This window comes from Rattus norvegicus, chromosome 13 (assembly GCF_036323735.1).
Source record: "Rattus norvegicus strain BN/NHsdMcwi chromosome 13, GRCr8, whole genome shotgun sequence".
NCBI lineage: Eukaryota > Metazoa > Chordata > Mammalia > Rodentia > Muridae > Rattus > Rattus norvegicus.
The window spans coordinates 93,906,269-93,931,801 of record NC_086031.1 but is presented as its reverse complement, the minus strand read 5'-3'; the positions used below and the strand labels follow the sequence as shown (position 1 = coordinate 93,931,801).

At 46.5% G+C, this 25,533-nt stretch overlaps 1 long non-coding RNA gene across 4 annotated transcripts in view; it reads left to right on the top strand.

The window, feature by feature from the left end:
* Positions 1-469: 469 nt before the first annotated feature.
* Positions 470-25,533, top strand: part of LOC108352581 (uncharacterized) — a 71,139-nt gene continuing 46,075 nt past the window's right edge. For all 4 annotated transcript variants that reach the window (XR_010057306.1, XR_010057307.1, XR_010057308.1 and 1 more), the window contains exon 1: positions 470-6,444. This is a non-coding gene — a long non-coding RNA (uncharacterized LOC108352581). The remainder of the gene's footprint in view (positions 6,445-25,533) is intronic.

Below are 25,533 nucleotides of genomic sequence, written 5' to 3'. Positions count from 1 at the left end.
CTGGGGGGGGATTGCGAAAAGACAGCCGAGGGGTCGCCCACGCTGGAGCTTGGAAGCCCCGGTGGAGGCGGAGGTGAAGCTTATTAGCAATAAGGAACGCTGGTGACCCGGCTGAGTACCCAGGACTGTCTGTCATCCAGCCTTTCTGATGGTGAATTTGACAGAGACCATTGCTCTGGACTTTTTTTCCTTTAAAAAAATTTTTTTAAATTTGTTTATCTGTTTGTATGTCTGTCTGTGCACACACACGTGCCACAGGAGCCAGCGGAGAACTGGTCTAGGGTTCAAATTCAAGATGTCAGGCTCAGCAGTACGGGCTTGTACCTACTGAGCTCTTCTGGCAGCTACAGACCAAACCTATTCCTGCTAGCAGGAATACAGATAGCAAGATGTGCATGGGGGTACAGCAGCTGGGCCAGGGTATTTACATGACCTGTATCCCACGAAGCCACTCGTTTCGCTTCATTGATTTTTTTTTCTATAAATATCACTTGACTTTAATGCCCTTCTGGATTTCTTAAACCCAGCTATGGTTTTGAGGGCTGACCAAATGGCTGATTATTGTTGAGTGTTTTTTTGTTTGTTCCTTTGTCTTAAACTTGCTTAAAGTTTTGTTGTTGCTTTTGTTTCCAGACAGATTCTCTGTGACCTCAGACTCTGGGTCCTCCTGCACCAGTCTCCAGAGTCCTGGAGTTACAAGTGTGTGACCCCTACGCCTTCCACCCCCACCCCACTACTTCTTTCGTTTCGTTTTTTCCAAGACAGGGTTTCTCTTTGTTAACAACTCTGGTGGCTGCCCTGGAACTCTGTTTGTAGACTAGGCTGGCCCCCAGCTTACAGAGATCCACCTGCCTCTGCTTCCTGAGTGCTGGCCTAACTTCCCCGGCTGTTTTTTAAGACATTAGTTGGTTTTCTCTCACTATCATCAAGAAATAGTTGCCGAATGGAGAGATGGCTCCGCAGTTAAGCACACTGAATGCTCTTCCAGAGAACCCAGGTTCCATTCCCAGCACCCACAAGGCAATTACATGATGCCCAGAAGTACGCACAGGCAAAACACACACATATAAACACACACACACACACACACACACACACACACACACACACACTAAAAAGAAAATATTTGATAACTTATGAAGAAGACTTGCTTAGGTTGGGAGTTTGTGTATTTCGAGTCTTTGATCAGATGTGCTTGTTGCTTTGGGTCTCTGGGCCTCTGACAGTCTTTCTGGATGTCGGTGACTGGACTTCAAAGCAAAGCAAATTACTCCTTTTTTTTAAGATTTTATTTTTTGTGCATTGGTGTTAGGAGGGATTCAGGACCCCTAGAACTGGAGTCCTCTGAACAGAGACATGTGGGTGCTGGGAATTGAACCTGGGTCCTTTTTGGTTTTTTTGGTTCTTTTTTTCGGAGCTGGGGACCGAACCCAGGGCCTTGCACTTCCTAGGTAAGCGCCCTACCACTGAGCTAAATCCCCAGCCCCTGAACCTGGGTCCTTTGAAAGAACAACCAGTGGTTAAGAAACACTGAGCCATCTCTCCAGCCCCCACAAACTACTCTTTTCATGACCAAGAAACAAAGATATAAGGAGTTGGTTCCTACATTCTCTCTTGTAGTCATCTCCCCAGTGATTTAAGGACTTTAGCTCCCACCAAAGCCTCCACCACCTCCAAACAGTAGTTCCCCAGAACCTCAGAGCTTAGATCTAACACAGAGACACCAACCATCAAACCAGATACATCACATACCAAGATCAGTAGGAGGAAGAGGCCAGAGCGTGGTGGCACTTGCTTTTAATCCCAGCACTCCGGAAGCAGAGGCAAGCAGATCTCTGTGAGTTTGAGGCCACCCTGGTCTGCAGAGTGAATTCCAGGACAGCCAGGGATACACAAGAAAGAAACCCTGTCTTGGAAAAAGAAAAGAAAGATTCTGAGAGTTCTACACATGCCTACTACCTAGAACCAATCTTTTAATACATGGGCCTGTAGGGGACATTCAACATCTAAGCTATAACAGGCTATCGATACATTTTTGATTGACAGCCTAGCCTTTATTGGCTGAGCTATCTTTCTAGCTCATGCTGTAGATATAGAACTCCTCGATTTAATTTTGTAGCTGTGTTGTTTGTATCCATCTAAAAAGTCATTTAATGCCCTCCAGCAAGCATTCCCAGGGAGCCTCGTGTGTGTTAGGATCCTAAATAGGACCTATAAAGACATGGCTATGACAGCATCATTGCTATCCCTAATTTGGGATTGATAGCTTAATCGTAATCAATGTAAATATGATGTAAATGAGGGGAGGAACTAATCTAACTCAAGAAATCTATAAGCAAGATACTTGACCCAGGATATAGAGTTGGCGGTGCCAAACACTGTGCTGAGCACCCTCGTGTTATATGATAATTGTTTTAATTCACTGAGAAAGCTCTGAGAAGAAGCCAGTACTGGCCCAGATTAACAGGGTTTAGATATAGAAGAATTGAAGAATAATTGAGGGAACTATTTTAGGTAAGTATTTTTTTTTTAAAAATCACAATGAACAAAAAAAGTCAAATTCTAAATAAAGTCAATGGTACTGAGCAAAGGCTCTCTGCCAAAATGAGCAAGGTAGGTGAGGGAAAAGGAGAGAAACATGTTCACGGGCCCAGGGGAGAAATGTATGCCGCCACTGGCTGGTTATTGCTGATTGTAACAGGAAGTGAAAATAAGGAAGACAAGGCAGGTAACATGGTTGGCACCAGCCAGCTGATCCAGATGAAAACTGCAGATAATGTGGAGTCTAGGGAGAGGTCTTCATCACTAAAAGGCTTGCTGTGCAAGCAAGAGGACCTGAGTTAGGTACCAACACCCACGTAGAAGCCAGGGTCTGCTGGACACTGCTCTGGAGAGGTAGAGGCAGGAGGATGAGTAGGGCCAGCCACTCTGGCTGAATCAGGGAGCTCCAGTTCAGTGAGAGACGCTGACCAAACCAAACCAAACCAAACCAAACCAAACCAAACAACCAAACAAGAAAGGCTAGAGAGTTGTTTTAGTACATTATGATACCTGCCATTAGGCCTGGACCCTAGTTCAATCCCAGAGACACACATGGTAGACAGAACCAAGCTTTTTAAAGCTGTCCTCTGAGATACTCACATACGCACCTTAAATAAATAAATGTAATACACACTTCTGTCAGGAGTGTGTGATTTTACATGGGTTACAATTAAGAAATTGCTCTGAGCTAAGTGATAGTGCCACATGCATTTTTATCCTAACACTCTGAAGGAAGAGGCAGGCAGATCTCTGAGATGCCAGCCCTGTCTACAGAGCAAGTTCCGGGTAGCCAGAACTACACAGGGAAAAGCCCTGTCTTAAAAAAACAAAAACAAAGGGTTGATGATTTAGCTCAGTGGTAGAGCACTTGCCTAGCAAGCACAAGGCCCTGGGTTCGGTCCCCAGCTCCGAAAAAAAGAAAAGAAAACAAAAACAAAAAAACACAAGAAAATAAATTGCTTTGAGTCTTAGAAGAGGCTTGACTTTGGGCTTTAGAACGAAGTAGAGACTGAAAGACTGAGGGGACTTTTGAAATTGAACCAAATGCTTTTGTATTATGATATGGCCATGGGCCTGTAGGGGTCAGGGAGTGGAATGTGGTGACTTTCCTGAGAATGGTCTCATATGTTTGAATACTTGGCTCCTAGTTTTCTTATCAGTGCCCAGCTCAAACACACAAACTCTTGGGAAACATGCTCAGAGCACATCCAAGCTATAACATGCATATTGTCTGGGCCTACTTCATATTAATTCAGGACATATATTGGCACCAAAAGGTAAAAATACATTTGCATCTCAAATATGACAGTTATTTTGGTTGTTGATATCTGGATGATAGTAAAATGAAAAGTATTCTAATAACATACTGTGCTGTCTGGTTTTATGTCAACTTGACACAAACTAGAGTCATTTTTTAAAAGAAGGAAATTCATTTGAGAAAATGTCGCCACGAGATTAGACTATGGTACATTTTTCTTGATGAATGGCTCAGCTCACTGTGGGAGGTGCTATCCCTGGGCTGATGGTCCTGGGTTCTGTTTAGAAGGCAGGCTGAGAAAGTGACGAGGAACATTCAGGAAAGCAGTCCTCCTGGCCCCTGCATCAGCTCCTGCCTCCAGGTTCCTGCTGTGCTTGGACAGTGATGTGTAGGTACAAGTGAAATAAAGTCTTCCCTCCCCAAGTTGCTTACGGTCATGGTGTTTTAGTCACAGTAATAGAAACTCTAACTAAGACACACACTTATTTTTATGGCGTGTCGGCTTGAGCTAATTACCCACACACACCTAGCTGTCAGACACACTATTTCTGCAGTTGCCATCTGTTGCCTCCACGTGTGAGTTGTCACATTCCGTATGTGATGTGACTCACGGTCCTCAGAGAAGACTGCATTTTGTTTCTCTGTCAGTGACACCCGTCCCTGTCTTCCAGGAATATATGCAGACTGGCAAAGGCTCCAACCCTTGTCCCACCTAGACCCAGGCTCTGTTATCCCCTGGGTCATAACCTTGGCTGCCTAGCATTAATAATAATTAATAATAGTTGAGTAAATGCTGGGCTCGACTGGCTTTAGGCCTTTGTCCTTTTCTCTTTCACTCTTGCTCTCTCACACACAAATGAATGCTTCCCAAAAGTTTTACTTTTTTTTCCTATGTGTTATATGAACTTAATAACATAAATATATGCAAAACTCCAAGTGCTTATAAGAAGAAAAAACATATTGTAAAACATCTTAAACGACACACATTTTATAATCACAAGGGTAATTGTGTTAGCTAGTATCAATGTCAACCTGACACAAGCTAGAGTTATCTGAAATGAGGGAACCTCAACTGAGAAAATGCCTCCATAGGAGCCAGCAGTAAGGTATTTCATTAATTAGTGATTGTTCGGGGAGGGCCCTGCCCATTGTGGGTGGTGCCATTCTGGGCTGGTGGTCCTTGATCCGATAAGAAAGCAGGCTGAGCAAGCCAGGTGAAACAAGGCAGTAAGTAGCACTCTTCATGGCTTCTGCATCAGCTCCCGTTCCCAGGTTCCTGCCCTGTTCAAGTTCCTGTCCTGGCTTCCTTCCATGATGGACTACAATGTAGAGTGTAAGCTCAATAAACTGTTTCTTCCCCAACTTGCTGTTTGGTCATGGTGTTTTGTTGCTGCAATAGAAACCTTAAGACAAGTTAGTACCAGGGTAATTAGGCATTGCTGGGACAGACCTGGCCATGTTTTTGTGAGGATTGTGGAAGGACTTTTGAACTTTGGGCTAGAAAAGTCAATGAGTTTTAAAAGCAGTACAGATGATGGAGGCCTGGCTTGTGAAATTTCAGAGGGAAGCAATGACCCTACCAGGCTTTTTGTGTGAAGAATCTGGGGTTCTGGTCAGCTGGGGCTGAAGAGTTGGCTGTGATTAACAAGATACCGGAACTATTAAAATGAAACCTCTGCTTTGCTGGAATGCTCAATGCTGATTGCCTGGAGCTGAGAAATTAGTGGTGATTAAGAAGAGATCATCATTGAGATGAATCTTCTGTGAAGTGTTTCTGAGAGCACACAGAAGCTGTGACCCAGAAGTGGCTGTACTGGCTGGTGTTACATGTGAACTTGACACAAGCTTGAGTCATCAGAGAAGAAGGAGCCTCAATTAAGGTAATGCCTCCATAAGACCCAGCTGTAATGGCCAGCTGTAAGGCATTTTCTCAACTAGTGATCAATGAAGGAGGACCCAGACCATTATGGGTGGTGTCGTCCCTGCACTGGTAGTCCTTGGCTCTGTAAGAAAACAGTCTGAGCAAATCAGGGGAAGCAAGCCAGTAAGCAGCACTCTTTCATGGCTTCTGCATCAGCTCCTGCCTCCAGGATTCTGCCGTTTGTTGAATTCCTGTCTTGACTCCCTTCAATGGTGAACAGCAGTATGGTACTGTAAACTGAATAAACTCTTTCCTCTCCCACTTGCTTTTTGGTCATGGTGTTTTGACCATAACGAAGACAGCAACCAAGGTTATACCTCAAGCTGGCAGCTGAACTTGATAATGTAAGAATCACCCAGGTGGTACTGGTTTGGAAGGCATAAAGGGGTCATGAAGAACGGCCAAGTCTTGGCACTGTGAGAGGCCAGGAAAGGCCATTGGTGAAGGTGCCACTTCAGTGGAGGTTGGGAGCCCAGGACGGAAGGAGGTCATGCAAAGGAGTTGAGGTCTGGCACGGTAAAGAGAGCCTAGGAGAAGCTATTGGTGAGGGTGCAGCCCAGTTGCAGCAGAAGACCCCAGCATTCTGGAGATGCTGGTACCATGGTATTATAACCACAAACAGCAGTGGAATGGAGTCAACCAGAGCCTAGAAGACAAGCTGTGTGTGCAGCAGAAGGCAGAGCTGCAGAAGTGACCCAAGTCCTTTGAAGGAGCCTAGAAGATTGTGAGTAGATCCCAGACATTGGGCATTCTGTTATTTATACCGTTGGGAGTTTAATTTTACTTTTTTCAGATTGTGACTGTGCTCTGTTTCTTCTCTTTCTCAGTTAAAAAAAAAAGGTATTTATTTTTTATTTTACCAGAGCCCACAGTTGAGAGTCTTTGAATTTTAAAAGACTTTAGATTTTAAAAGAGATTGGCTATTTTAAAGTGACTGAAATTTTAATGCATTTGAATTTTGAAAGACTGTGGGACTTTTGAAGTTATTTATTATTTTAATATGAGATCTTGCGGATGAATAAGAAAGGAAGAGTTGTGTCTTAATAGTTATGTGTTTGTGTGTGTCACATTGACAAGGGGTCAGCTGTGCTGGCTAGTCTGTGTCAACATGAGATAAGCCAGAATTATCTGAAAGAAGGGCCTGTCAATTGAGAAAATGCCTTCATAGGATCCAGTTGTAAGACATTTTCTTAGTGACTCATGGGGAAGGTCCAGCCCATTGTGGGTGGTGCCATCCCTGGGCTGGTGCTCCTGGGTCCTATAAGAAAGAGGCTGAGCAAACCAGTAAGCAGCACCCCTCCATGGCCTCTGCATCAGCTCCTGCCTCCAGGAGTCTGAGTTCCTGTCCTGGCTTCCTTCCGTGATGGACAACAATGTGGAAATGTAAACTGAACCCTTTCCTCCCGAACTTGTTTTTCAGTCACGGTATTTTGTTGTAACAGTAGAAACCCTAAAACAATGATACAGCCTACAAAAAGTGATGACATCAATACAGAAGGTGTCCACGTGGTAAGAGCTGGTGCTCCTAAATTAATGAAATTATTTGCTTGCCAGTATATAGTTTTATAAGCAGAAAATTTTCCACATAAAGTATTTTGATTTATATATTTATAAATAAATATATATTACATATATAAACTATAAATATATAAAAATGTGGCTTACGTGTGTTGGGGGTGTGGAATGGTTTGGTGCTCTGTTTTATTTGCCTGGGAAGGAGAGTCTTGCTTTCTTATACTAATTTTATCAGGGAAGAACTCACTGGAATCACTAGATGGAGCTCTCTGGTTCTTGCTCATAGGCTGTGTGCTTTCCTTGGCACAAACATTTCCCAAATACAAAGGCCCCAGGCACTCTGATCACTCTTCCCACGGTTTTGACTAGACTTTGACTCTGTGCCCTTAGGCATCTTAGAGGCCCTTCTGTTTCAAGACACAGGTGATACCTGGTTCACTCTCTTGGAGAGATCACGGCCATAAACTAAGCTTTCTTTTCTTCCTCCTCCTGTCCTCCTCCTCCTCCTCTCCCTCCTCTTCTTCCTCCCCTCCTCTTCTTCCTCTTCCTCTTCTTCCTCCTCTTCCTCCTCCTCTTCCTCTCCCTTATCTTTTTCCCATTACCCCTTTACAGCATGGATTCTCACATGCAGTCCAGCCTGGCCTCAAATTTTCTTCCTATCCTCCGTCTCTGACTACTGGATGCTGGGATCACAGATGTACACACTCTACCTAAGCTTCTACCTAAGCATTTTTTAGAGCAACTGAAGCATTAGCCAAACACAAAAGGCCAGTCTTGCCTTTTTGCTGTTTCCCCTATTTTTGTGTTACTGTATGAGGGACATTAGGGACACAATGTAAGCACCAGCAGCAGCAGATTCCGTTCCTCTTCCTGCTTAGCCACGGAATTGTGTATGTCTGTCACAGGAGGTGTGCAAGCACCCACAGTAGACATTGCAACGTGCTCACGAATACCTAGCAATCAATATTAATATGGGAATGTTTTATCTACTTGTGCTCGTCCTGGAGGCACCGACCATTTGTAACAGTCAGGGTTCTCCAGAGGAGCTGAGCTAACAGAAGGAGGTGCCACAGGGGTCCAAGGCCAATGCAGATGCTCCTGGTTCCTTCCAGAACTGGGCAAGAAGCACATGCCCCTGCCACCACCACCCCTGCTAGTCATTAATGCTGTTTGTCTATACAATTCTTTCTGTGTTCTACACACACTGGTGCTACCAAGCCGAGAAACTAAAACTGGTAAAATAGCGAACTCTGGTTTCCTGACTGCCTGCTTGGAGCCACCAGTCTGGATGGAGCTGAAGCAGAAGGCTCGGGGCCTGAGGAAGTGTCAGTTGTAGAGTGAGATGGAACCTGGTGTGGCTCATAGGTCAGGAATAGCCAAAGTGAGGCAAAATGGTGGCCTCACTCCTGAGCCTGTACCAGGAGTACAGATCTGTGAGGGCCTCAGAGACAAGAAGCAGCCGCGCCCACCTACTTCGCCCCCTCTTTTGAAAGTGACAGTCACGATGCCACTTCATGGGTGATATAACTGGTGACAACCATCATCTGGCACAAGGAAAGAAAAGTGTGGGGAGGGGCTGGGGATTTAGCTCAGTGGTAGAGCGCTTGCCTAGCAAGCACAAGGCCCTGGGTTCGGTCCCCAGCTCCGGGGGGAAAAAGAAAAGAAAAGAAAAGTGTGGGGAACAGGCTGCAGCTGAGCTAAGGAAATGCCAGAGAGCCAGAGAGCGCAGGCTTCTGGTTGGTACCAGCTCAACTGGCTATGCCAGCGACCTTGGACATGGCACTCACAGACTCTGACCTCCTGCTTTTTCCAGAAGGCCGAGTTAATTATTGTTCTGTTTGGGAGGATGTATTTTGCAGGAATTAGGGCTGGGGAAAGTCTGAGTTCATGTTCTAACTCAGCCATTTTCTAAGCTTGTGCTGGTGGGTGTCTCTGAATTTCACTGAGTTACTTCAGTTCTTATAAAAGAATGAACGACCTCATAGATCTGATGTGACTTTAAAGTGGGTAACAGTTTTCACCAGGTCCTGGAACACAGTGGGCCTCAACTAAGGTTGGTTTCCCCTGCTTAACTCATGCAATGCTTGCTACCAAGAGACACAGCCTAAACATGTAGCCTGCTCCTATTCTTTAGGAAGGACACTTGGTGACCTTGTTACCCCAAAACGTTAAATTTCAGGAGGCCGAGAGTCATGTTGCCTAGCACTGAGCCCAGCACACCGTCAGCCCTGAACAAACACATCTCTGTGCCAGACACAGGGACAGAAAAACACAGGCCTCGACACATCCATCCATCAGACTGATGTTGGAGAATGTCAGCCTGTTCTTCCTGAGGCGCTCCTGGGAACAGTGGCCCCGTGGCCGCTAATCACGGTGAAGGGACATGCAGAGAAGCAAATGTAGATGGACTCCCGTTCTCACCTACACAACGGACGGAGCGAGTAGAAAACCTGTCTCCTGCCTATGGTAGTTACTTTTCTGTGGCTGCAATAAAATGCCGCAACTGAGAGCCAGTTATAGAAGAAAGAGGGGTTTCGTTGTCGCTTTCCTTGGGGCCGATGGCTCCAGAGGGTTAGCTGTCAATTGTGGTAGCAGGAACAGGAAGCTGAGGGGAGTAGAGACAGACAGAGGACTGGAAGTGGGGTGAGGCTACGGACTCTTATGTAGTGCGCCAGTGCGGCCTTTAGGATGAAAGCTGTTGTTTGTTTTCTGAGATAGGGTTGGCTTTGAACTTGCCAAGAATGACTTCGATATCTGATCCTCCTTCCCTTCCCTCAGCTGCTGGGGTAGCTGTGTGTCTCCATGCCCAGCGATCAAACCCAGGGCTTCCCAATGCTAGGCAAGTTCTGTCTGTGAACCTGAGCGACATCCCTCTAGGTCTGAATCCCCTTCTTGTTGTTGCTTTTCATTTTGTTTCATTTTTTTTCTTTCTAGACAGGTTTCTCTGCATAGCCCTGGCTGTCCTAGAGCTCACTCTGTAGACCAGGCTGGCCTTGAACTCACATGGATGCTTCTCCCTTAGCCTCCTGAGTGCGGGGATTAAAGGTGTGTGCCACCACTGCCCGGTCAGTTCTGATTTCTTAATGTGCTGTAGAAAAGCCTCAGCAGAACATCCGGAGAACATTGTTTCAGACAAAGGCAGAAGGTGGCCTGTGGTTCCTTATCAAAGGGCCCTGTACCTTGTGCAAAGAATCGTCATAAGGCCAGGTGTTTCTGAGAGATCTGTTTCTTAGGGGATGACATGAGAAGGCAGGGGGCAGACAGACACTTCAGTGTCCCTGTCTCAAACCTGGAGCCTGCAGCCTGTGCCACGAATGCTTGAGATGGAGCCCTCAAAATATGCCTGGGCTGTGGAATCCACTTCTTTGTGGGGAAGTACTTGTGCCTGCCCCTGAGCTTTCATGGAACACAAATGCTCAGGGCTATTTTGAGCACCACCCTCTGGAATGACAGCATAACTTGTGTAACAGGAAGTAGGTCACCAACTAATCTCTTCCAAAGTGGCAAGAAACACATCTGCAGATCCCATGGAGAGGGAGCCCCCCAGCTTGACCTCTCTTGCTACCCCACCCACACTCCCCTCAACACTGGAGACACGACAGAGGTTGGCTCATGGATTATGCATTTGCCTTCAGAATAAATTAACTATGATCTGGCTGCACATAACACACAAAGTGGCAAAATTACCAAGTCCCCTAGTTCTTTTATTGGCATTATCTTAGCTGTTGATGGTTGTCATAGAAACCAGCAGAGGTGTCAAGTCTTCTCTTTCCCAACCAGAGGAAGACCTGAAGTTATTCTGATCGGGGCCTTTTAAAAATAGAAACTGCCTTGAACCTAGATAAACAGCCTCAGAGTTCTCCCTCAAAGTTCTGTCTGTTTCGAAAATGTTTTTGCCAGGTGATATTTTTTATTTGCAATTTGCTTGTATTGAAATCTTAAGGGTTGGGAATTTAGCTCAGTGGTAGAGTGCTTGCCTAGCAAGCACAAGGCCCTGGGTTAGGTCCCCAGCTCCGAAAAAAAGTAAAGAAGAAGAAAAAAGAAATCTTAATTAAAAAGAAAAAAAAGAAAAGAAGAAGAAAAAAGAAATCTTAATTAAAAATGGAAAGACAAAATGTTCGGGGGGGGGGGCAGGGAAATGGCTCAGCCAGTGTAGTCCTTGCCTTGTAAACACAAGGAACTGAATTCCATACCAAGGACCAATGTTTAAAAGGCTACATTGTGGCATGCTTTTGTAATCACAGCCCTGGGGAGGCAGAGCCGGGTGATAGATCCACAGTGCTCACTGGCGGGCCTAGCTAGCCCAGTGGGTCTTAGGCCAAAAAATAAGTGGACTGCTCCTGAGTAATGACTGAGGTTGTTTTCTTTCTGGCTTACATACACACACACAGACACACACACAGACAGACACACACACAGACAGACACACACACAGACAGACACACACACACACACAGACACACACACAGACACACACACACAGACACACACACAGACACACACACACAGACACACACACACAGACACACACACACAGACACACACACAGACAGACACACACACATACACAGACACACACACACAGACACACACACACAGACACACATACACAGACACACACACACAGACACACACACACTGACACACACACACTGACACACACACTGACACACACACTGACACACACACACTGACACACACACACACTGACACACACACACACAGACACACACACACACTGACACACACACACACTGACACACACACACACTGACACACACAGACACACACACAGACACACACACATACACACTTACCTCATATGCACACATGTACAGGAAAATATAAAAAGAAGAAAGTTCTTCAGTTACACAAAATACAATCATTCACCAGAAGATGGTTTAAGCAGGGTATGGTAGTACATGCTCATAATTGCAGTACAGGAGAGACAGAATCAGAAGGATAAGAAGTTCAAGGCCTACTTTGGCTACACAGGGAGTTTGAGACTAGCCTGAGTTACTTTCACCTCATCTAAAATTTTAAAAAAATGGCTCTAGTGACACCCATTAAATGGCACATTAGGTCTCTTCAGTCGCTAGAGGCAGAAGCCTAAATCAGCCTGCGTTAGAGATGTACTTACTGGCTTCTCTAGGGAAAAAGGACTTAAAATGACCTGAAATTCTTTGAGGCTTTGCTATAGTTCAGATCTTCCCAGAGGCCTATGTGTTAAAATTGTGGTCCCCAGCGTTAAGGTAAGGATGGAACCTGTCAGAGGTGGGGCCGAGTGAGAGGTCTGCATTGGGAAGGGATTGTGGGAAGGCTGGTGAGGAGTGGGGTCAGCAGGTAGAAGTACTTGCCACAAAAACCCAGTGACCAGTGTTTAACCCCTGGACCCAGGTGGAAGGAAAGAACAGACTTCTGAAGATTGGCTTCATTGGCTTCTGAGGGTGCACCACACTCACACAGACACAGAAATAAGTTAGAAAGGAAAGGCAGTCAGGAAGGAAAGGATGGAGAATGGGACCCCACCCCTTCCTCTTTGCTTTCTCTTCGTGAGGTAACCTCTTTACCTGACCACGAGGTAAATGGGCCTCTGCTGCAGAGTGCTCTCGCCATGATCTACGGTGCCATCCCATGTCTAAAGCACAGGCAAACTGATCATGAACCGAAGCCTCAAAATCATGAACCAAATAAACCTCCTTTCCAAGATGATTTGTCTCAGGATGTGTTCACACTGGATAACTGACTGACAGACTCAATGGCACTGGTAGTCTCCCTGAAGTGCAGTATCATTTTGGCCCTTATCACATCGAGGACCCCTTGGCATGAGGTGCCACCCTGGCTCGTTTTCAAATCTCACATCCAGCTTTAATTATAGGTGGAAGTTGAAGGGACTCTGGCCAGCTTGACTATGGCAAACGTGGGTCTGACTGGCCTTGCCCTTCTCCCAGATTCCCTCTGCCTCACTGAAAACTATTAGATTCCATTCCTAAAGCCAGCCACCAAAGTCTATTTCCTTATTTGTCTCTCCTCCTCCTGAGGCTGACTACCAAGGGCCAGCTATCAATGTACTGAAGTCTAGCTATTCAAAGCCTCCTTTGCCTTTATAAACCGCCACTTGCCTATGAGTCTGTCTCCTCTCTATTCAGGTCAGTGCTTTGTCTCCAGGACAAACATCCCAGTCCCCTCTGCCTTGCTCCTCCTCCTCTCCCTCTATCTCCTGTCTTTGTCTATTTCCTGCCCTTTGTCACTCTGGAGCAAATCCCCTTTATGTTAAGAACCTGGTCTTGAGGGTCCTGAGCTGATCCCATCCCTTACATGAAGGAGATGGGTTCTCAGTGGTTCAAGGTAGACTCTTTGCCAGGAGGGAGATATGAGGAGGGCAGGGCTGTGTGGTGAGAGGGGCGGTCAGCACAGTCCCGCAGTGGGACTGTCAAGGGACACCTCTACATGTTTGCAGCCCCCGCTCAGGGCTCATCTATCCCATTGAGATTATCCTCAGATAGCCAAGAGTTGTAAAGGAGATTAAAAAAAAGAATAATTCTGTCTCTAGTGTGTTTGCCCAAGCTAGCCAATCTATTCTTTGCAGGGATTGAATACCTGTTTCTACCAGGAGAAAGAAACCATGTATCATTGCTGTGACGGAGATTACAGTTGTGGGGGCAGGGGAGGTGATTGGCTTAAAAAAATAATACAGAAAACCCTAATGAACACAAGGAAAGCAGATGTGAAAAGCAATCCAAGGGCCAAGAGAGGACAGGCTCCCGACCCACACCACGGGTCAAGGTCTAGACAGGCACAGATGCGATTCACTGAATGGCAGGGAAGCTGTTGTGGGGCCTCTTGGAGAAACTTCTGGAACTCTGCTCTGGAAGGTGCCATTCATACTTGTTTATGGGGCCTTGCCCTTACCCCAGAGGGATTTGCTATAAATAGCATCGGTGCGAGAGGGCTCCCCTGGTCAGGCTGGGCTGTCCTGTCTTGTCCTCACTGCAAGAGAAAGCAGGTGCCACAGAACTGACCTTAACCCCCCCAGTTACACAAGCTCTCCTGGTGAACCACTGTCACCCCCAGAGCATGCTGCTTTGTGCAGTAAGTCAGGAGGCTGTCTCATTGAGTGTTTTAAGTTTGCCCTCTAGTGGTAAGGGGGGGTCATCACCTGCACTGGAACCAGTGAGGGGCCTTAGAGAGGCCTCTTAGGAGAGCCCAACCATCCAGGACTGATTCCTGAGATCGTAGGTGTGTCGGGGATGAGAGGAGACAAGACAGGGGTTATACCTTGAGAAATGGAGCTGGCACCTACTCTAGGAAAGACTTTTCAGTCACTCAGGCCCAGCCAGGAGGTGTGGGCACATGATTTTAATCCCAGCACTCCCAGCACTCGAGAGGCAGAGGCAGAGGCAGAGGCAGAGGCAGAGGCAGAGGCAGAGGCAGAGGCAGAGGCAGAGGCAGAGGCAGAGGCAGAGGCAGAGGCAGAGGCAGAGGCAGAGGCAGAGGCAGAGGGGCAGAGGCAGAGGGGCAGAGGCAGAGGGGCAGAGGCAGAGGGGCAGAGGCAGAGGGGCAGAGGCAGAGGGGCAGAGGCAGAGGGGCAGAGGCAGAGGCAGAGGCAGAGGCAGAGGCAGAGGCAGAGGCAGAGGCAGAGGCAGAGGCAGAGGCAGAGGCAGAGGCAGAGGCAGAGGCAGAGGCAGGCAGATCTCTGACTTCAAGGCCAACCTGGTCTACAGAGAAAGTTGCAGGACAGCCATGGCTACATAGTAAAGCCCAGTCTCAAAATAAAACATAAAACACAACAAAATAATTGTTAATAATCTTCCAGAAATTTCTAGGGAGGCTGAGAAACCTCGGTTCAGTGCAAGATAATGTGTCCCAAGTCCATATATTTATCGAGTCACAAACCAATTCAACTAACATGTGTTGAGGATATAGTGAGGCAGTGCTGGGGGCAAACGGTCGGTCGAGGTGCACAGTAGTCATGGCAACCGTTAGGGCTGATGTGGTCTGTGTCGGCTGCCCAGTAGTGTGACAAGTACCGGAGGCAAAGCAACTTTAAAAGAGGGTCATAGTTTTGGGATTTCAGCTAGTTACCCATGTTGCTCTGGACCCGTGGCAGTAGCGGGTATCATGGGTAGAGCCTGCTGTTTACCTCGAGGCATCGGGGAAGCCACAAGAGGAATAGCAGGAACTCGGGTCTTGAATCTCCTTCACAGTATACCTCTGACTTAAGACCTTCCACAAACGTCTACCTTTTACTTTTTTAAGATGGGGGTTTCTCTGTGTATCCCTGGTCGTCCTGGAACTCGGTCGGTAGACCAGGCTGTCCTAGAACTCAGAGATCTGCCTGCCTCTGCCTCCTGAGTGCTGGAGGTGTGTGCCACCACCGTGCAGCTAGCGTTTTAATTTTTAAAAAGATTGATCTCATTTATGTATATGAGTGTTTTGTCTGTAAGTATTAATGTATACCACATGCATGCAGTAGCCAGGCAGAACTGGGAATGAATTACAGATGGCTGTGAGTTATCCTGAGATGAGAAATCATTGTATCCCCAGGATATCTGAGACTGATGGAGCAGTGGGCCCAGATGAGCCCTGGATTAATCTGACTTTATGGGAACATAAAGCCATGTTTCCAAAGAAGAAGGACTTTTAACTTGGCTGGAGTTTAGCCATGCACTCCCAACAGCACTCGTCCAAAGGGCTGGAAGGTGAAGACAGGATTAGGAAACACACATGGAAATGAAACCTCACTTTGAATGGTGTAAGCACTCCTCAGGCAGTAGACAAGGGGAGGCTCTGGAGTTGGCTTGTTAGTGGCTTTTTAAAGGCTAACTCCAGAGCACTACTCACCTTGTGTGAGTTTTAGAGCCCGGCCACAGCCGCTCTCAGGGGTCAGCAGCAGCCTGTTTGGAGCGATCCGCAGACTCTGGAAAGATGGCAGGTGTTAAAATGGCTTGTCGGTAATCCTCCCTGCCTTCCTTCCTTCCTTTCTTGTTATTCTGAGACAAGGTTTCTCTGTGTAGCCCTGGCTGTCCCGCAACTTGCTCTGTAGACCAGAGCTGGCTCACCTCAAGCTGCCTAGTCAGTACTCAGGACTCAGGTGACTTCACCAGAACCACCTCCCCATTGAATTTGTAAAGTACAGGTGAGGGGCAGGTACAGGATAGAAGGAGGCCTGTCATTGGAGGAGAAGGAAGGATGGGTGGGAGAGAAGTTTGAAGGAAGAGGAGGAGACTGAAGGAAACAGAGACAGGACAGAGGAGACAGTGAGAAGCCATGGCAGGTGATGTTAAGATTCTGCTCTGTGTATTTACAGGTTGTTATTAATCTTCTCAAGGGATGGATAGTACCGGGCTTTGTATGTTTAAGTGGGCAATTATATCTTACCAATTGGATCTAAGATTATTGTGTTGTGTGTTCTTTTATGTGAGGGTTTGAGTGTAAGAAAGTGTGCGGCTGGGATGTGTTTCCGCCAAGATATCTAGCCAGATATCTTGGGCCCTGTGGTGCAGACCCAGCGGAGTAAAAGACCAACCATATTTATTTTTATTTTTATATTTATACAACAACACATCTGCTTCTGTTTCCCAATGACTACAGGCAAGTGCCACCCTAACCCAACTTAAACTATATGTACACACACACACACACACACACACACACACACACACACAGACATATTCCCTGGAACTGGAGTTACAGACAGTTTTGAGCTGCCATGTAGGTGCTGGGAATTGAACCTGGGTCCTCTGGAAGAGCAGCCAGTGCTCTTAGCCTCCGAGCTGTCTCATCTGCCCCTCGAGTCCTTCCTCTTTGACAGGTTCAGGCTGCTTTGTGGATGAGTAGGAAAACACGACAGGGGCTGTAACCCATGTGACGGGTGGGTCAGGAATTGTTGGCAGGAGCAGTCAGTGAGATAGCCCACTGGGTAAAAGTGTTTGCCACCAAGCCTGATGACCCGAGTTCAGTTTCAGGGACATACATGGTGCAGGGAGTAAACAGATTCTGAAAGACATTCTGACCTCCATATGCAAACCACACCTGTGGGTACACACAAGCACACACACACCAGTGAGTCAAAATTAGCAAAGCAAAGCAAAATAAACCCTTGCTTTTACTTCAACTGAAAGTTGATCTCTTAGGTCAAAGCTTTTCCTATTTTAGGAGTCCCGCATTTCCAAAAAGGCTGTGGCCATGGCTCTATAGAAATACTCTCTATGCAGAAGAGAAGAGAGCAGCTGGGGCTTTGCTTAGCCAATACCTTATGCATACTGATCTTAAACACAAGACGGGCTTAGTCTCTGACAGAGAAGTCAGAGAAGAGCAAGCCTCTCAGGAGAGATTTTATTTCTCCCAGTGAAAATTCAAGGGCTCAGGGTGCCTGGCTGGGGAAAACTTGTTGGGGTAGGAGCTCAGCTCTTGTCTGCCTGTCATCCTTTTTTCACAGTGAATAACTGAGTGTTGGCCATCCGCACGCACTAGGATGCCATTAATAAAACCTAGAAGCTAAAACAAAATGGGTGCTCATGCTGTAGCTCACATCTGGGTGCTTAGCTGATGTTGCCTCAAATCCAAAAGTCACACAGCCCTGTGTCCAGGGCTACAGGACATAGAGCACATGGAGCCACAACTGCGAGATTTTTAAAGTTTCAGGTACATACTTTTTCTGTTTGTGCGCATGTGCATATGCATGTTGTATATGTGCATGCGCATGTGTGTGTATGTAAACGTAGAGGCCAGAGGACAGTCTCAGGTGTTACTCCTCGGAGACTGACTATGGACTATGTTTTGAAGTATGGTCTCACTGGTCTAGAACTCACCGATTAGACTAGATTTGCTGGTCACCGAGCTCCAGAGATGCACACAGCTCTGACTCCCTAATGCTGGGATTACGGGCGTATGCGGCCATGCCTGGCTACTTACAAGGTTACTGGGGATTGAACTCAGGTCCTCACGCATGGGTGGCAAGCATCTATTGACTGAGCTATTGTCCTAGCCCATAAATTAAATTTTTTACATTCTGCTCTAGACTGTGGCTAACCCCTCACTGATTTAAAAGATGAAAAGCATCTTAAAGGCCAGGAAGTAGTGGCACACACACTCGGGAGGCAGAGGCAGGTGGATCTCTGTGTGATGGAGGCCAGCCTGGTCTACAGAGTAAGTCCCACGATGGCCAGGGCTATTATACAGTGAAATCCTGCGTCAAATCAACCAACCAAGCAAAACTACAACAACAACAAAAGCAGCTTAAATTCTACTGAGTCTTGAGTAGTGCACGTGTCTACATACTCTGGCTAGTATCCTTCCCTCTGCAGATATATTGTCCTCCGATCCCAGACGTCTGATTATTTACCCATGACAGCAGGCTACTTAGGAAACCAAGAAAGGAATTGAAAAGCTCTGCTTGAGCGTCCTAGTGACACTGACACTCCTCGCTGGCCCTGGTGGCCTCCTCAGCAAAAACAAAACAAAACACAGGCTGGAGAGATGGCTCAGAGGTTAAGAGCACTGACTGCTCTTCCAGAGGTCCTGAGTTCAATTCCCAGCAACCACATGGTGGCTCACAACCATCTGTAATGGGATCTGATGTCCTTTTCTGGCCTGCAGGCATACAGGCAGGCAGAAAGTTGTGTAATGTATACATTATAAATAAATATTAAAAAAAACCAGGAAGCATCAGTTACATGATATATATATATGATATCTATGATCATATATATGCCTATGTATATATATGATCATAGATATAAGCAGCAAATAGATCTCAGTGTTAGGTGTCCTGGCAATAACTACTTACCCAGCACCAAATGTGTGTACAGATGCTCTGCCAGGGAAGGGCCTCTGCCTTCTCACTGAGACTCCTCAGAACAACTCCCACAGGCATGGGACTCACACAGGGAAAATGGCACCGAATTGTCCCAGATGGCCTGAGGCCCACAGATGTGGGTTCATGGTCCGTTCTGTCTTGCTCCATATGTGAGACAGGCTCACAAAGTTCTGGACCACAGAAGGACACAGGGCTATTCCTCTCTCCCATGTAGGTATGGGTGTGTACATGCAGTGCCACAACACACCTCTGGAGGACGGAAGACCAACTTGCCCAAGTCGGTCTCCTTCTAACAGGAACGCAGGTCAGCCTTCGTGGTGAGCACCTTGACCTGCTCAGCCTTTCTCTGGCCCCATTCTATTGCTTTGGTGTTAGGCAGTGAGTCCTTGGCCTTGAGCAAGCTCAGCAGCTAAGCACACAATCTCCCACTGTGCCGTCATCCGAGCCTCCTAGAGGCAGCTTCAATTTCTCAACCAGAAGTGGAAAATCTGCCATTTTTCTGTGGCTCCTGATCACAAGTAGGTCACCAGCAGCTCCTGGGTCACAGCCTTGTTCTGGACATAAGAGATCCGACTGCCTGGCAGTCAACAAGACACAGCGAGCAGTTTGGCTTTGGTTTACAGGGAACAGCAGAGTCTTTCTCAGGGACCTGTGTAAGGAGCACATGCCATGAAGAACACTAACCAACCTCGCTCCCAGCCTTCTGGAACTAGAATGTTGTTTGGTTACTCTTCTTTTTAACAATTTTTTATTTTATTTATTTACTTATTTACTTATTTATTTATTTTTTTTTTTTTTTGAGACAGGATTTCTCTGTTTAGCCCTGGCTGTCTTTGGAACTCAAAGAGATCTGCCTGCCTTTGCCTCTACCTCCTGAGTGCTGGTATTAAAAGTATGTGCCACCAGGCCTGCCCCTCCCTCCCTCCCTTTCTCTCTCTCTGTCTCTCTCTCTGTCTCTCTCTCTGTCTCTCTCTCTCTCTGTCTCTCTCTCTCTCTCTCTGTGTCTCTGTGTCTCTGTGTCTCTGTGTCTCTGTGTCTCTGTGTCTCTGTGTCTCTGTCTCTCTCTCTCTCTCTCTCTCTCTCTCTCTCTCTCTCTCTCTGTGTGTTAGAGAGGGAACAATGGTTCAGCAGTTCAACCCCTAGCACCCACATGGACCTTACGCCCTCTTCTGGCTATTCTTAGTATTGCATGCATTGATATACGTGTGGGATGACTGTCCCTGGGTCCTGTGACCCCGTGCTCTTTTTTTTTTTTTTTTTTTTGGTTCTTTTTTTCGGAGCTGGGGACCGAACCCAGGGCCTTGCGCTTCCTAGGCAAGCGCCCTACCACTGAGCTAAATCCCCAACCCCGACCCCGTGCTCTTTAATGCCACTGCAAGGTGCCTGCTCCTTCCACTGCCATAGCTAGATGATAGACCGTGTGTCAGGATCACCTGATCAGAGAGGACCTGCTTATCAGATTCCCTGCCGAATGCCCATCCAGGTCACTAACGTCCCTGGCATGTGAGCATCAGGGTCTGCATCACTAAGGCACCCTCCAACCTTACCCACTATAGCTAGGATTGCAGGGTTGCACAAAAAGCATCAGAAGAGCCGTCTATTGCAGGCTAATGGAAGTGGCCCATGGGCACGGTCGAGGCTTCAGAATCTATGGGTCAGTCTCCCACTTCACCTCTCACCTCCGTGTGGCTTTAGAGGATTCCCACACAATATTCCAACTCCGCTCAACAAACGCGGCCATCCGAGATGTTTCTTGTCTGTGAAGGAAAGCAGACTGAATCGATGTTCAAAGAACTGGAAGGATTTTAAGGTCTGAATGTGTTAAAAATCCCATAGGTGAGGGAGCAGAAGTCTGGAGGAGGCAAATGGGGTGGGTCTCTTTCCTTCAAGGTTCCAGTCTGAGGCTGCTTCCTTCCTTCCCAGTTTATGTTTGACCAGACTAGCTTACATCCTGACAGCCTCCTCTTTGGAGCTGACAAAACTGCTATTTCTAGACCAATAGTTTACTTTTCCATTTAAGTGATAACACACAGAAAGGGGGGTGGGGTGAGGCAAAAAACAAAACAAAACAAAACAAAACAAAACAAAACAAAACAAAACCCAAGCTGAGTAGATCATATAAATCCGTGGGAGGCTGAGACAGGAGGATTGTGAGTTTGAGGCCAGTATGGGGTACACAGCATTCCAAGCCATCCTGAGATATACAGAGAGATTCCTTTACAAAGAAAGGAAAGCAATTACCTTCATTCAGAGCCACGTGTGGCCCTACTTCTGGCCTTAGAAGCTCAGGGTATTTTTCTTACTTGGTTTATAGTGAGTCAATTCCAGGTCTTGTACTTGGAAAGTGAGAGACAGCCACTTAGGGCTCCATCATCCTGGCAGGTGAGGGATGATGCCAGCTACTTCTCCCTAAGTGCATGTCTCCTGCCTGACCTTTGATCCAAATCAATTAAGCAATGAAATTATGAAACCTCACTTTTGATCAATATGTTCCGGCCAGAGGGACACTGTGTTGTCCTCGCAGACTATAATTAGACGGGCTTTGGGATTTGAACTGCTGCATCATAGAGTAATAGAACAAAACAATGACAAAACCCCAGGGTCTCTATCGTAGCCCAAACTGGCCCAGACCTTGCCATCCCCCTGCCTCCACCTCTTGAGTGCTGTCTTAGGTCAGAAGCTCAATGAAATAAATGAGAATGAAATAAAGGGATCCACACACAGTAAGCAGAGTTAGGTGGGGTGGGGCATTTTGAGCCATGGAGGTTATCAAACCTCCAATTAGCAGCTGGTTGAGTAACTAACCATGTACCTCAACCCAGGTACTGCACATCTGAGGTACATGGAAACCACCAGAGCTGTTTAGTCTACTGAAAGCAACTTTCCCTCACCTTGAAACTACCAACGGAATATGCTCTTTTAGCAGCGTTTTGAGGCACAGTTTGTACTTGCTTCCACTGAGAGCATGCATAGCTCAGGGGGTTTTGAAAGATGTACCTACCTGTGAGACTGGCAGCACACTCAGACCATGTGTCTCCTCGACTACCTAGATTTGCCACGTGCCCACTGCTAGGCAACCTTCACACCCCGGGGCCTGCTTGTTTCTGCCACCATGGGAAATTCACATTTTTCTATCACTTTTAAATAGAAAGATGTAGCATGTACCCTCTTCATTTTAGCGTCTTTCATCCAGAGTAATTCTGAGATTCATTTGGATAGATGCTAAGCTCAGATGGCTACCAAAGTGTTTCCAGGTCTGGGTTTCCACAGAAAAGGCGGCTGTGAACATTAGTGATTGTTTCAAAATTGTGTGTGTGTGTGTGTGTGTGTGTGTGTGTGTGTGTTGGGGGCGGGAGTACACACTACAGCATGTTTGTGGTAGTGGTAGTCAGAGGACAACTCAAGGAAGCCAGTGTGGGTCCTAGGGATTGACAGGTTAGGTAGCCAGTGCCTTTAGCTGACGAGCTAGCTCTCCAGCCCCCATTTAACCATTTTAAAGTATACAATTCAGGGACATCCAGCACATTCACAAGTAGCACGTTACTGGGATTCTGAGAGGCCGTGCTGACTCAGGAGGCGGCCATGGCCAGTACTGAAGCCTGAACGTCTTTCTACAGGTGAACCCACATGTACTCGGTCTGCACTGACTGGTTTCCCCTGGGCCATGTTTTGAAGTTTTCAGCACCTAAGTCTCTCACCTCTTTGGCTAATTGACTCCTAGGCAATCCAGTCTTTCAAATACTCCAGTGAACAAACCCTTTCCAGCTCATCAATTGGGATGCATAGAAACAACAGATTTGTGTGTGTGCATTGACCTTGAACTCATCAACACTTTTGAATTTGTAAGTCCTAGGAACTTTCTCGTGGCTTTCTTTGCTGCCATCTGTGAAGTTTTCCTTCCTGTGCTATTCTGATCAGTAACAGAAAATGGGTACCCTGCTTCCTTCCCGGTAGATCAGAGCTTAACCTTTCAGCATCGATACCTACACATTCCTCTTAACCTTACTTCAAGGACCCTCCTGGTCTTCTCCTAATCTTTGTTTAATCACAAAAGAACGATCAATACCTTTTCTACACCCATAATTTTCCATATGGTGACCATAATTCCCCACCCTACCAATGTTCTACCAATGTTAGATCAAATTTCTTATGTAGAACTGTCCTTGCACCGTCTGTCTGTCCATGCAGTCTGGACATTCTAAGCGTGCAGAGGAAGCTCACTCATTTGCATTTTCTTGGTGACTTTTAAAGTCAGAATCTGTTCATGCGCTCACTGGCTATTCATACATTCTCTCTTGTGAGGCCCTTCAAAGTCATCATAATTCTGAATATTTTTTTCACGTATTCTAAATTTACAAGGTCCCTAACAAATTCATTGTGAGGCCCTGATGACCTGAGTTTGATCCCCAGGACCTACAATGATAGAAGGAAAGGACTGACTCTTAAAAACTGTCCCTGGCCTCCACACACGTACTGGCAGGGACTCATTGCCCACCCTCACACAATTAAAAAAAATATTGTGACTATTGTTTTCCGTTTGAGTACTTGCCTCTAATTTTCCTAACATTATATGAAAAGCACATTTTTAAAAAGTCCAATTATGACTTTCTCTTTTACAGTTCTCACACTGTACTCTAAGAAATATCTTTTTATGCAAAAGTCACTAAGCTAATTCTGGTTTCTTCTAGTTACCCTATAGTTTTAGGTTTTAGACTTGAGGCCTATTCGCTTCAGATTTAATTGTGTATGCTAATTTGTTTTGCAACTAGACATGCAATTTTGACAGGGATATTTGTTGAAAGGGCCTGTCTCCTTTGTGGATGACTTGAATACGCACTTGTGGCCTGTAGGTCTCCCTGGACACTAGATTGACTATGGTAGAAGAAAACTTTGAAGACAGACCAAGGGCCTCCAACTCTGTTCTAATAGTTTCACCGCCCCGTCTTCTAGGTCAGCTGTATCTCAGGCATTTTAAACTGTGTCTGTCACAGCTATGGTAGTCCTGGGGTTTGAACACTTGGCCCTGTGAATGGCAGTCTATTACTGAGCTATATACTTGGTTTGGTTTCTTGAGACAGGGTCTTGATATGTAACCCAGTCTAGGTTATCACCTTCAAAAACACGGACCAATCTCTGTTTGGTGTGAAAATAACCAGTTAGGCTGGCTGGCCAGGAGACCTAGGCATCCTCCTGTCTCCATTTCCTAGAGCTGCAACTGCACGTGCATTTTTTCTGTGGGACCTGGAGGTCCTTGTATTTCCTTGCCAGGCAGGTGCTTTACTGGCGGAGCTCTCCCTGCCTCTCTGGCTCTGTCCTACCAGCTACTGTCTTACAAAGATTTTGGGTATGGTGGACACACCTTTAATCTAGCACTGAGGCTGAGGCAGGCAGGCAGACCTCTGAATTTGAGGCCAGCCTAGTCTACAGTATGAGTTCAAGGCCTTACAAAACTAAAAAGAAGAAAAAAAATGGTGTCTGAGTTCACTAGCAATAGTGAATTCAGCTTCTTGGTTGTCCCCTGTCTTTATCTTGTTTCCCTACTAGTCTCATAAAATGGGCCAGCAGTACTATTTTAAAGAACAGTGTGTACCATGAGTACTTCTTTCTTAAATGATTGCTATATTGACTGGCAACACCCTCTGGCACTAGTTTTCCTTGTGAGGTGGTTTTCAATTCAGGGCAATTAAGTATTTATTTGACACTGTCTTGTGCACAAGAGACAAACACTGCTGTGCTACGCCAGTCCCAACCCTTCAGTTTGGAACAGCAAGCTTTGGCTCAGATGGTTAGCATTGCTAGAAACCCGCCTGCTACAAAGTGAGCTGTTCCAGCCTAGGTGAGGCTGTACTGGCTACATATTAACCACCAGATCTTCAGCTAGCAGGGAAGATGGCTGTTTGACTTTCCCTTCAGTGGCTGTGATTTCCTTTATTCCGAACAGTGCAGAATGAATGAACTTGAATTTCCAATCCCCTACTTTTCTTCTTGGTTCCTTCTTTACAAATGCATTCCCTTATCAGACGCAAGCTCTTTAAGCCGAGTGGGGCCACAGCATGCTCTTCGGGTGCTTACATGGTGGGTAGTCTGATGTGTGTGAGGGTACAGGGGATAGGAAACGCAAGCCTCTCAGCACCGGACACAAAGCCACGCCCAGCTTACTACCTTGCTATTAAAGTCCGTACACCCCAGAGTCACTCTTACAGCCTCTGAAGGTGCAGGTCAAGTGATGCAAACAGAAGTGTGGTGGACCTGAGTATCACCAAACCTGCGGCTGAGAGATGCATGGGTGCCTATTTAGATACAGAATGAGTCAGTGTTAAACTACTACAAACATCACACAAGACCAACTGTGCCCAAAGTGAGAGGTCACACAGGTCTGCCTGCTAGCAGTAGGATGAGAAGCCAGCTTCTTGAAGGGACCAGCAGACACAGGGGAGGGACAAGAGTGTACCGGGAAATGAAGATGCTCAAAACGTA